This window comes from Larus michahellis, chromosome 2, assembly GCF_964199755.1.
Source record: "Larus michahellis chromosome 2, bLarMic1.1, whole genome shotgun sequence".
Lineage (NCBI taxonomy): Eukaryota > Metazoa > Chordata > Aves > Charadriiformes > Laridae > Larus > Larus michahellis.
The window spans coordinates 143366858-143379243 of NC_133897.1; positions in this window are offsets into that span (position 1 = coordinate 143366858).

A 12386-nucleotide genomic window follows, 5' to 3' on the forward strand; every position below is an offset into this window, starting at 1 on the left:
CGTGCTGAAACCCCTCCGGTGGCCTGGTCCCCCTTGCTGCCTCATAGCACGGGTGCTTGCATGGTTTGCTCCCAAAATATTTATTTTTAGGGTTAATTTCTGAGCGGGCACAGGTACGCATGCTCCCGATGAACTACGCTGTTAATCAAACGTGATTTTTCACTGAGTTTACACACATGTAATGAAGGCTGTACTCGAGCCAAACCTGGAACAGAAATGTTTTAAACAACCTCCCTCTTGTTTGCTCAGTCCCAGAGCAGTATTGACTTAAGAATATTGTCTTGCCAGTGACCTGCTAGAAAAGTTTAAATTTCTTTCGTAACCTGGAGAGAAAAGGAGGCCTCGCAGTGAAGCCCTTTCCTGGCAGTGGCAGGAGCTTGCGCTGCTCCCCAGGCAGCCGGCTGTGCCCATTAATTCGGCTGGGAGGCTGCACTGGCCCGTCGCGGGCCAAATGGGAGGGCTCTGGAACAGCACGAAGCAACGCAACTGATAATTCCCCTTTTGCCCATGCCTGAGCATGCAGGTTTAAAGGAGATACAGCTCCAGAGAAATGATTTTGGAAGGCGGAGACAGTGCTGGAGCCCTGCTGAGGCCAGGCTGGCTCCTGGGTCAGGGGGCTGCACTCGCAAAACGCGGCAGAGAGCTGGCAGGGGTGATTTCACCGCGGCCGGCATCTTTGGGAGCGTGTAAAAAAGCAGGACAAAAGACACACTTCTATAAGCGGTGGGGGCGGAGGGAGGAAGGGTGTTTTCTGGCACCCCATCCTCTCTCCAGCTGCTGCTCCCAGCAGTGCTCCCGCACTCCCGTGCCGCCTGCCCGCCCGCATCCAAAATGGCCCTGTTGTCATCAAAGCGCCGGGTTAGGATCAAACCCATCACGCAGCAGCCGCTCTGCTGCCAGGCTGAGCTCTGCGTAACAGGAAACTCCTCCTTGCCGCCGCAGGAAGAGGAGACGGAGAGGCTCTGCCATGCCGGCCCGTCGCCCCAGGGACAAGGAGTTGTCATGCTGCTCTTGGACGTGTCGCTGTGGGTTGCTTGGCTGTCGCCCCAAACCCCTCTTCCCTCCTCAGCCCACAAGTGCACTCTTTTGCCTTCTCTAAGGATATTTCCCCCATATGCACCTGCCTATCCTGGACATTACATCCCTGCCTGTCACTGTACTGCAAAACACCAAGTGTCCCCCTGCCCGCACGTCCACCAGCAGGAGAGACATGCCAGCCCTGCAGTCTCTCCACAGGGACAGGGCTGCCACTGGGAATGGGTGCTGCCAGGCAGCTCTGGCCACCACCATCCTGTGCAGTTACTCCCACACTCGGCTGCTGAGAGAAGTCAGGTCAGACAAAGACAGGCTTTTTCTTGGACAGAGAGTGACTACAGGACCAACTTTGGCACTGGGAAATTTTGCATCCAGACCGATGTCTCCTGGGATAGAGGGGGCTGGGGGGAGGAGGGTAAAAACGTCTGGGAACACGAGAAATGCCTCTTGATGAAGTTTGCTGTTGTTTTCCAAAAACACCTTGGCTGAAGGATAAAAGCATTGGTGGGGCAATTTAACTCAGGTGATGCCATTGCAGCACAGAGAGTTGGGGCTGCCCTGTGAGAACTGTGGCTGAAACACTCAGAGCTCCCCAAATACTTTGCAGAATGTTGTATCACCTCTTTGCCATCAAATCTCCACCGAGCACATGGAGCGCCCTGGGCCAAGCCCACTGTGTGCTGCCTGCTCTGGCACAGGAACGAGCTCTGCCCCAAAAGCTGCCTTTCCAGCGGCAACCCCAGCGCTGGGTTTCAATGCTGAGGCTTCTTCAAAGCAAACAAAACCGTGATCTCATTCAACCATCCCATCCATCGGCTGCATATCAGACTCCGCCACCGCTTGCTGCCGAGGGGATGATTTTGAGGCAGGAGCCAAAGGAAGAGCCTTCCACTTCTGCTCATGACAATCTCTGCATTGAACTCCAGCCGAGCTTTCAAGTGTCCTAGAAAAGCCAGAAAATGTGTCTTAAAAGGACTTCAAAGCAGCATGTGTGGAATAGGCTCTGATATTAGAGAGAGGAGTAAAAGTGAAAGGTACATATCTGCAAGGCCAGAGAAGGGCAGATGAAAAAATATATTAAACACTGCAAAATAACAGGTTATATAAAACTTCCCCCTGCCTTTGAGTGACCTTAAACACCGCTGTTTCACTTGTTATTATGAATTTGCTTATGCTTATTTGCTTCAGCCCCCTCCATGCTGTGTCTCTGGCATGTCTTATTCTTATGTCTTTCTTGTTTCTCCTGTCCCCTGCGAGCCGCCTGTAACTCCACCCCGTCCCGTCCCTGCTCCCCGTGCCAAGCGAGGAGGTTAAAGGGACAAAACACCAGAACTGGCGTTTCCAATGGAGAAAGTGAGGTCCTGGAGCTAATTAAAACCAATCTCCGCATAATTATCTCAAGTAAATATTGCTTTTGTAATGTTATGCCTACAATAATCTGAGTTAAAGCTGTTATAACGTATTGTTATATGTATAAGTTATATATATGTATTGTTATATGGAACAACATGCAAATCACGCCAGGGCCATCAGCTTCTTATCACAGCCATCTACATCTTATGAGATTTACTCAGAAAGTATGAATTGAGGCAAAACACCTAGACATTACCAAAAGCCCAGTTATTTTAGGTCAATTATGATCAGAAATATACTTCCATGAAATAGTCTGCTGGGGCCATATACCCACCTGCATACACATACATTCCCTGTTTATGCACTTGGACAATTCAGTGGTTAAAAACATATTTTTCCCAGTCCTGGCATAGAAAAATGTAAATAGGCAGCTTGTTTTGCTGCTCTGCTCTATACATCAGTGCCGAGCACCAGCCACAAAAGGGTCCAGGAGTTAGTGCTTAGCTGGCAATTTTGCTGATAATGCAGGAGGCAAAGCAGCCCGCTCGTTTACAGCCACGTCAACTCTGCTGACAGAAGTAAAAATGGGCTTTTTGTCACTGTCAATAAACAAATTAGAAACTGCTCCGGAGATAGACGAGTCCCCGTAGCCCCATTGCGTCAACAGGCAAAGAAGGGGAGGCCCAGGCCCTTCAGCAGCCGGCTGTGGGCGATGTGAAGAAGGCGCTGCCTGGCTGTAATCCTGCTCCTCTCCGGTCCTGGCCTCGTTTGAAGGCAGCTCATGGACCCTGGCTGCGCTTCCTGGCCATGGGGGCTCAGGGCTCGCTTGCCCAGCTGACACTGGTCATTGCAGCTCTGCCAGGCTCCTACAGCTTGTGGGAGCTCTTCCATCAAAACAACAGGTTTTCATCAGAAAACGCCATCCAAATTCATCAAAATCAGCGCGCTCTGAACCAGGAGAGCAGCTTTTAATGAACTTCTGAGAAAAAACCAAACAGATTTTTTCAGGGCCTGCCTCACTCCCTGCTGGTTTCTTGAGCTGTCCTGTCTCCCAGGACTCTTGCATCTGTGGCCCCTGGGGGTTCCGAATATTTCAGACTTCTTGTTTTCCAGGGCCAGGAAGCCTGGAAACGCCTAGCAGGAACAGGGCATAGCTCCCTGCAGCACAGGACAGAGCCTGGCATCCCGGAGGATACCCTCTCACAGCAAGGACACGATGTCCCATGTTCATGGAACAAGGAACCTGGACACATTGAAGAGGCCTTGGATTAACACAAAAGGAAATTCCTAGGAAAAAAAAGGAGGTTTACAGGAACACCAAACACTAAACAACCAACCTAAATCCCAGGATTTCCATTCAGGTCTCATAAACATCTACGTGTTTATCCAAACTTCTTTTTGAAATGGGACATACTCTTGGTGGTCTGTGAGGAAGAAACACACTGCTTGTCCTCCCACCGCTGGGAAAGGAGAGTGCTCGGGGTTTCTAACTCTCCATCCATTCCTCTCACCTCACTTGTTGTAGGAACTGCAGGTTTTCCTGCAGGTTTCTTATGGGCAAATACATTTCCCTCAGTGCTGGCTTCACTGCATTGAGGGCACACAAGTCGTTCTTTTATCCAGGTGCTTATCTCTCCTGTGTTTGATGTTTATAAGAGCTATTTGCCAATGATTTCCAAGGTGTCATAATAGCAGGTGTTGCTTCTCTTATGTATGCCAGAGTGAAATTGCCTGTATGAGATTCAGAGATAGTGCGGAATGAGATGTACTGCTTTGGCTGTGGCTATGATAGTCTCTTCTTCTGGGCAGACCTTTCCTTCCACCACCCAGGGCAAGACTAGATGACCAATTGGGCACGTCTTTTAAAACTGCTGGAGAGAGCCAAAGCTACTCTGCACATTCCAAGGGCTTCTTGTAGAAGGCGACGAGCCCACAGCCCTCATTTCCTTACCCACAGCGAGCTGTTCAGGTGCCTTACCAGCACTGAGCACCCACAGCACGGAGAGACCCAGTCTGCAGGACTTACACAAAATATGACATTCGGGGGCATTTGGCAGAACTGCAGATACCTAGTTCTGACAGACACACTTCCCAGCACCCAAAGGGACAAGGCACACACTTATATCCTCCCTCTGAAGTGCTTCCATTGCTGTTTCTGGTTGATTGGGGGTTGGAATAGATGATCTCCAGAGGTCCCTTCCAACCCTATGATTCTATGATTACCTGTGATTAAAAGTCCGCTTAGTTGTAAGCACTGGCTTGAATTCCTCATTAACCACCATATCAGATACCCACACGTTCCTCCAAAGGTCTGGTTTAGCATCGTCTGATGGAGGTGTGAGCAAAGGAGCACCAGCTGCACAGGGTGGCAGACCCTGAGCTGAGAACAGAGAAGGTGCCCCATAGTCCTGGCAGGATTTGAGGAAAGGCAGTAAATACATCTCATTTCTTTTGCTTGCGGAATGTGAAAGGAGTAAGTGACATGGGGAAAAACAGACAAGAGAACATGAGGAAAGAGGGGGGGAGAAAAGGTTTCTCCTTGTCACCACTGAGGCTTGGCACCTACAGCAGGGGTTATGAGATGCCTTCTGATGTCAAACATATCCTGGCTTGATCTATCACCCTATTTTCCCTACCATTACTTGATTAGCAGACATTGTTGCTTTAGTGCATTAAAAGCATCTGCCAACAAGGTTGCAGAAACAGACAGAAATCCTCATCGTGTTCAGTGTCATGCCTTTTTTTGGTCCATCAGAACCATACTCAGCTCAGATGGCCCTGCTGCCCTCTGTAACCAGGCGGCCACCCCCTCAGAAACAGAACGGGCACAAGAAATAGCATGTTTAGAAGGGGTTAGGAGTCGATACATGGAGAGACGAACACTTTGATTTAGGGAATGGCCCATCCTTTTCCCACCTTGATGGACATGGACTTACTGAACTCGGAGACACACAACTGATCAGCCCTTCACCTCTTTCTCTTTGGTTGTCTGGTTTTGCTGCATTTGCTGCTGGCAGAGCAAGTTCTGTGCCCAGCCACTCACATCCTGGTGTCACGAGAGCCGATTGGCACCGTCCACAGACACCTGAGCGCAGAACATGTCCCACTTTACGGGCTGACCTCCAGCTCCAGCGCTGTTTCACTCTTAGCCTCCTCAGATTTTCACTACAGGAAAATGTGGGCCCTCCTTCCACTGCTTTGGTTTTAATTAAAAACATCGTTTTCATTCCACTCATTATTTTGAAGAACTTGAATAGCTTCAACTGAGCTAAACATGCATTTATTCCTTTAAAATCTTTTTTTTTTTTTTTTTATCATATGACTTTTCATCTTCTAATTACTCCATCGAGGCTTGAAAAATTACAGATTTCCTATGGTCCATGTTTCAGATGAGGGCTCAATGCTAGCTTGCTACGCAGGATTAAATATAAAGCAAAGATGAAAGAATAAACGCAGTCCTCTGTGTTCGACACAGAAGCCGACCATACTGTTTCAAGGCATGTTTCAGACAGAGCCGTGCAAACTGATTTGGAAAGGAAAACTCAGCTGTAGGCTGCGAGAATTCAGTGCTAACTACAGCAATGATATCTCTTTCTCTCTCTTAACTGAACTTTATCAGAAAAACAGAAACATCCTTAATATTCCTAGCAAAAACCGGGCACGGATCCAAAAATATTTTACCTCTGAGTAACCGGGGAAATGTGTTCTACTCCAGTGACTCACCAAGTGGCTCAGCCCCCAGCATGAAGCATCCTTGCACGGCGATCCGTCAGCAGCAATGCTCAGTCAAGCATGTGCCATCGCAGTTCACGGGCTGCAAGTCAACTGAAGATTCATTTCAATACGGGTAGGAAATGCATATTTCATTATGTCCACTATGTAGAGGTGACATGCATATAATCTCCAAGAGCTCAATTTTAATATTAAAGCATGGTAAATTCTGGTTTTCCTTAATGTTCTACCAGTGCTGCATTGAATATTGTGTTCAAAACAAAGCCCTGTTCATGTCAGATTATGGTGATTTGTCCCAAATGGCCAGTGGATCCCTTCTGTAAGGTACACACATGCCTCATTCCTGCCTGGGGAAAAAAAATCCCAGGAAAATGTTCTAAAATGACTAAAATTGGCCCTGCCCCATCTTGTGCTGCGGATGTGCCCTCCCGCCCACTATCTCAGGAGAATAAAGCTTATTTATTCTCACTACTGTATTAAGGAAGAGATGCTGATTCTTTAACAAACTGCATGGGAACACACGCCCTTAAGCTCAAAAGGCACAGGCTGATGATAGAGCGAAGCCAAGGGGAGAGGCAGACCCGCTTCCCTCGCTCCCCCTTACTTTTTCCCGGGAGTCAATGGCTCCCCTCGCCCCGGCCCGGCAGCCCTGTGCTCTCTCTGGGCAGGATTCAACTCACTGAACCAGCAGTAGCTGATGCAATGAGAAAGTACTTGGAGTACTGTGTCCAGTTCTGGGCCCACCAGTTCAAGGACAGGGAACTACTGGAAAGAGCCCAGCAGAGGACTACAAAGATGATGGAGGGAATGGAGCATCTCTTTTATGAGGAAAGGCCGAGAGACCTGGGTCTGTTTAGCCTGGAGAAGAGTGAGAGGGGACCTCATCAATGCTTATCAATATCTAAAGGGCAGGTGTCAAGACGATGGGGCCAGACTCTTTTCAGTGGTGCCCAGTAACAGGACAAGGGGCAACGCGCACAAACTGGAACACAGGAAATTCCATCTCAACATAAGGAAAAACTTCTTTACTTTGAGGGTGGCAGAGCACTGGCACAGGCTGCCCAGAGAGATTGTGGAGTCTCCTTCTCTGGAGACATTCAAATCTGCCTGGACGCATTCCTGTGCAACCTGCTCTAGGTGACCCTGCTTTGACTAGATGATCTCTGAAGGTACCTTCCAACCCCAACCATTCTGTGATTCCGTGAAAAAGCTGAATAGTTCTCTATTTCCATGTTTGGGAGTCATGTTGTCCTGGCAAAGGGTCCATGGAGCGTGACAGCTGGCGCAAGGAAAGGGGCTGGGCTATGGGTGAGAGGCACAGGTAGCAGAAGGCAGGAGGGTGGTGAGGACACATTACTGCAGCTGTATTGCTGAGCCGCTGCCCCGCTCGGACCCTGGGCAGGGGTTGCTCTCACTGGTGAGCCCGGGGCAGACCCAGATATGCTGAGTCCTTGCCTGCAGGACGGGACGACCCGGCTCTCAGTCTGCTTTGTAATGACCCAGGAGCCTGATAAAAACAGCTCCTGAATCATTACCCATTATTCATGTGTCATTTTTGATGTGTTAGCAAACAGCTCATGGAGACAGGTTGTTCTGACAGTAAGACGGACACCTTGTCGTTCCTCATCTAGAGGAGAAGGCATTTGCTTTTCAGTAGATTTTACATGGAGTCCTTGACAATTCCTGCTCACCCACCACCATCTTAAGACCCGATCCAAACCACACAGAAGTCCATGTTAAGACCTGCTGACTCCAGTCACATTGGGACCTTTTTTTTTGGTCAAAATAAAGGCCAGTGTAATGCAGGTCTTTACATGCAATATATCCTTTATAAAAGGAAGTTGTGGGCGTACCTGTTTACCTTATGGTGAATATTTTGACAACGAATGAAAATGCCAAACTAAATTTCAAGGACTAAGCTGAAATTATGCACAGAATGTGTGCAGACCGAGTGCAAGAAGTACCATGTTCTTCACTGGTTTCGGTGAAAACGAGAATGAAAAATGTCCCCCTTCCCACATTTGCTCATTTTTAAATGAATGAGGAAGATCTTTCGCATCATGGTTAATTACAGAGATGGAAATGTGTCTTTCATTGTATCAGAGCAAGAGGAGCAAGATAAGAAACTAGAATTACAATACAAGAGAGCTAATTCCTGAACTCTGCTGTAACCATGGCAACCTTCATTCACAGTATTTAACTGAGAGTATAGAAAAATAGTGCATTCAGGAAGCCTGAATAAATTATCTACATCATTGGCTTACAAATATTTCAAAGATGTGAACCTTTACAGAAATTAAACTTTGTAAGAAGTTCGTATTTGCAGAAGACATTTCACATTACCTCTGCATTCCCCGTTCATGCTGACGCCAGGGACACATCTTTCCAGACTGGCCAGGGAGATATGTTTCAAGACAACAAAGGAAAAAAAAGGTGAAATACAAAACTAAGTATTAACATAAATTCCAACACAACATCCTATAATTGTGCAGTTAGTGTTAAAAGCTGGCACTGTCAGCAACAGTATTTTAGTTTTCTTTGACTGTACAAAAGCAAAAGGTGACCCTGGGCCAAATTCTTCTGTCACTTAAGTGTATGTTTTTCCCTTCCACCTTGGTTGGCGTCAGCAGCCTTGGCTTGCTGTGTTGCCACAGTCCCCAGTGCTCCCCATACATGAGCTCAAACGAGGGAGTAGTGTGGTTTCAACAGAAAACAAACCAAAATAGAAGTAATGGATCAATACAGTGACATTTCCTCTCCGCACCCGGCTGCTCCCTGGCACGTGGCACAGCACTGTCATTCAGCTCTGCTTCAACCAGCATTTTTCTCTTTTTTTTTTCTGGTGCAGAAAATGGCTGTAGCTGACAGAGGATAAAGCAAAAGGAAGGAAAATAATAACTTTCAAACACCAAAAGTAAACCCTTCCTCTTTATACATTTGTTGTAGCTGCTTGGTTTGAGGCAGCTAGTGAATGAGCTTTCACTTGCTATTTACTGATGACAAAAAGAAGCGGAAGAATGCTCCAGATCCTGTATTTACTTCAACATTCACTACATCAATGCACCATGTGGAAGCAACCACACCGTAGCTGTACTTGACAAACCCTTAACCTAATCCTTAGCCACACCAGATTGGTTAGTGGTGCTGGGACACAAGAAAGACGGAATTTCTAGTTCACAGGGATGGGCAGATTTCTGGCAGGACTCTTACCACTGAAGGTTTAAGGGGGTCAGGGACATGTGGCTTCCCAACACCACACTACACCTGATGAGTTGGCCTCGCTAGCAAGGCCAAACAGGCTTGGACATGGTCACAAAACACAAGGTAGAGATGGCAAGATACCTGGTAGAATTAATGATTGTTGGAGGCATGCTAAAACTCTCAAAACACGAGGGTCTGGCACTGTGAGCACTGTAAAGATGGCTGTAAGAAATGACCCTGGAAGATGGTACAGCGTGGGGAGAGACTCGCTCACGCTATAGTCCCTTTTCCCTTAGTCAGATTTTCCTTGTTTCATATACAAAATCCCAGTTCACAAGGGGGCTGGCCTTACTGGTTACAAGCATGCAAGGAGGCATTTGAGACCCAGAGGTCTGTCTATTCTCATAGGTCATCCTTAAGTATTTGGAACTAGCCTCCCTTTTTTTTCTTTTTTGAGGAAGACCTGGCAGCAAAACAACATTTTTAAACTTCCCTGACATGACTGGAATGTTTGGGTGTGAGCCTTGCTGCAGTAAGCGTTACAGCCTAAATGCTGTGCAGCAAGTCCCATACCTTTGAGCATGAGCTGGGCACGGGGAGGGCACTTCTTCTGCACATGGGAGCCCTAATATATCGCCGTCTGGAAGCAGTTCAGAGCTGTCGACGACGCAGATTTGCTAATCAAAACTCCACACGGCTGAAGGACACAACACACTGACCTTTACTACAGCCCTAGGAATGTTGCAGCAGCCTGAAATGACTTTCTAGAGCTGCTCCCACTGCTCAAATCAGAGAAGACTCTTTGCCAGCGCTAGTGGGGATACTGTGCCTCTGAACAAAGCACCTTTTTTATATGTACTTTTCAGAGAGAGGGGAGGAATTATCTCTGATTCAACAGGGCTTTCAGATACCCTTTCCAGACTACTACAGTGGTTTCATTCAGTTAAGCAGGCTTCAAATTAAAAGTTAATGAAAACTAACACACTTCTCATTTCTCCTGAGGTGCATTTGGTCTCTTATTTAGGCGGCTGAGAAAAGAAAGTCAGAAGAAACTCCTCCTTGTTCGACAAAGGGTGTGGGGACTCTGAAAACTGCCTGGTAGCACATCCATGCATCAACATCACTGCTGTCATTTTGCATCAGCCCTGCTCATTTTCCAAGTGCGTGTTATAACAACCACCCACACAGCAACGCGTGTGCAAGTAAAGTATCATTAGCTCTGATGGGCACCCTTTGTCTTCCCAGGAAATGACTAAATGGTATCCTCAAAAAGCGGACAATTGGAAAGTAGTAGAAATTACAGACTCATGTTTGGCAGGGAGTGTCGTATTCGCAGCTGTACTGACTGCCTGCCAGGAGCTGTCGGCCTGCAGAACATGCCGTCTTCCAGTTGCTCGACCTGAGAGAGTTCAAGAGGATAAGAGCAGTGCTGGAGATGCAAACAGACACTCTTTTTGCAGATTTCTTTTGCTTGGTTTTATAGCTCCCCTCTGGAGGAAAGCGAGCCTGTTGCCAGTTTCTAGGCGATGGCAGATTCAAGCAGTGGTTTCCAGATTAACCTAAGAGCATTGCTTTTTGACTCTGGGTAAGGCATCCCTTCATTATTAACATGCAAGAAACACACAAACCTTTGAATGTTACATATTTTACTCACTGATACGTGCAAATACAAAACGGAAAGACCTGAATCTAGGAAAATCACTGGGATTTTTTTTTTGCTAACATCTTTAAACCCTTACAGCTTCATATCCCCTGCTCTCCCTTATACCAGCTCTCCTTTTATAGCCATTCCTGTTTGATCCTAGCTATCACCTCGAGTCATGACACTGGTACTGGACATACCACAATAGACTCAAGTGCTATTCTTTATACAATTCCTTTATTTAAAAAGACATGTACAAAGTTCTTGTTTTTCTGAACATATCAAAAAGCCATCAGGCAAACAGCAAGAGCCCACCTGCGCTCCCATTCAAACCTTTTCCAGGAAGCCCTTTGCCCCAGTGTTCTCTTTCCTTTCAGTGTCATGTCCCTGAACTTATTTTACTACACCCTTTGTATTTCTACTCTTTATTTTTATGTTTTTTTTTTCGTCTCTTACATGCACATGTGTGACCCCACAACTCACGGCTTAACCCTTTTCTGTCTGTATAATTTACCACTATACTGTATTACCAGCCTGTAGGGGACATGCTATTACTTGATTTTGTCATAGTGGTGCAATATTTTTGCAGGAGCATTGCACTGTTTTGGTCTTCAGTAATCAGAGTCATTTAACGGCTACCTCATGCCAAACCAATTTTATGTATCTTTTTTCTCATCCCATAACTTTCTCTTACTATTTTCAACAAGAGTTGATGTGATCACAGGCTGATTACATTTTGCTGCATGCAAATGGAAGTAAATTAAGATTGCACACGTGGGATTTTGCAAATGGCCAAAATGACGTTGGGATAGCTGCATAGGCTGATGGAGAGAACAAAAATCACCCCCAGGGTGCAAGTCTGTGTTCCCTCCTGCTCCCCCAGCCCCCCTGCAAAGCCCTTCCCTTCTGCTGCCTGCCCTGCTCTGCCTGCTGAGTGGTCTGCGGAGCTGTGCCCTGAATGGCTCGGTGACATGATCCCAGTTTAAAAGTGCTTTTGGGGTAGTTCAGAGCGCTTACGCTTCAAAGTATGTCTGGACACACTCTTGCATGGGTGGCGACTTGGAGGGCCTGGGAGAGGACATGAAGGAGGAAGCATATAAAAGAGGGTGCAGCCGGATGGCTTACACGAGAAACGTCACAGAGATAACAGAAACATACGGACCTGCCCTAGGGACCTCCAGAGCTACCTGTTCTTGTGCCTTTTGCCTGAATGGCACTGCTATGACTGAGACAGATTACACAAGAGCATAGTGACACATTGCAACCCGGCTGTCCACTGGGTGGAACAAAGCACTCAAGTACGCACTTCGACCGTGAATCTAATGTTTTCCATTGAGAGCAAATGGTAAGGGAGATTAATCGCTGTGAGCACTGAAAACGAATGAGTATGAAGGCAGTGCCTATGATGGCAATACTTGTGAGT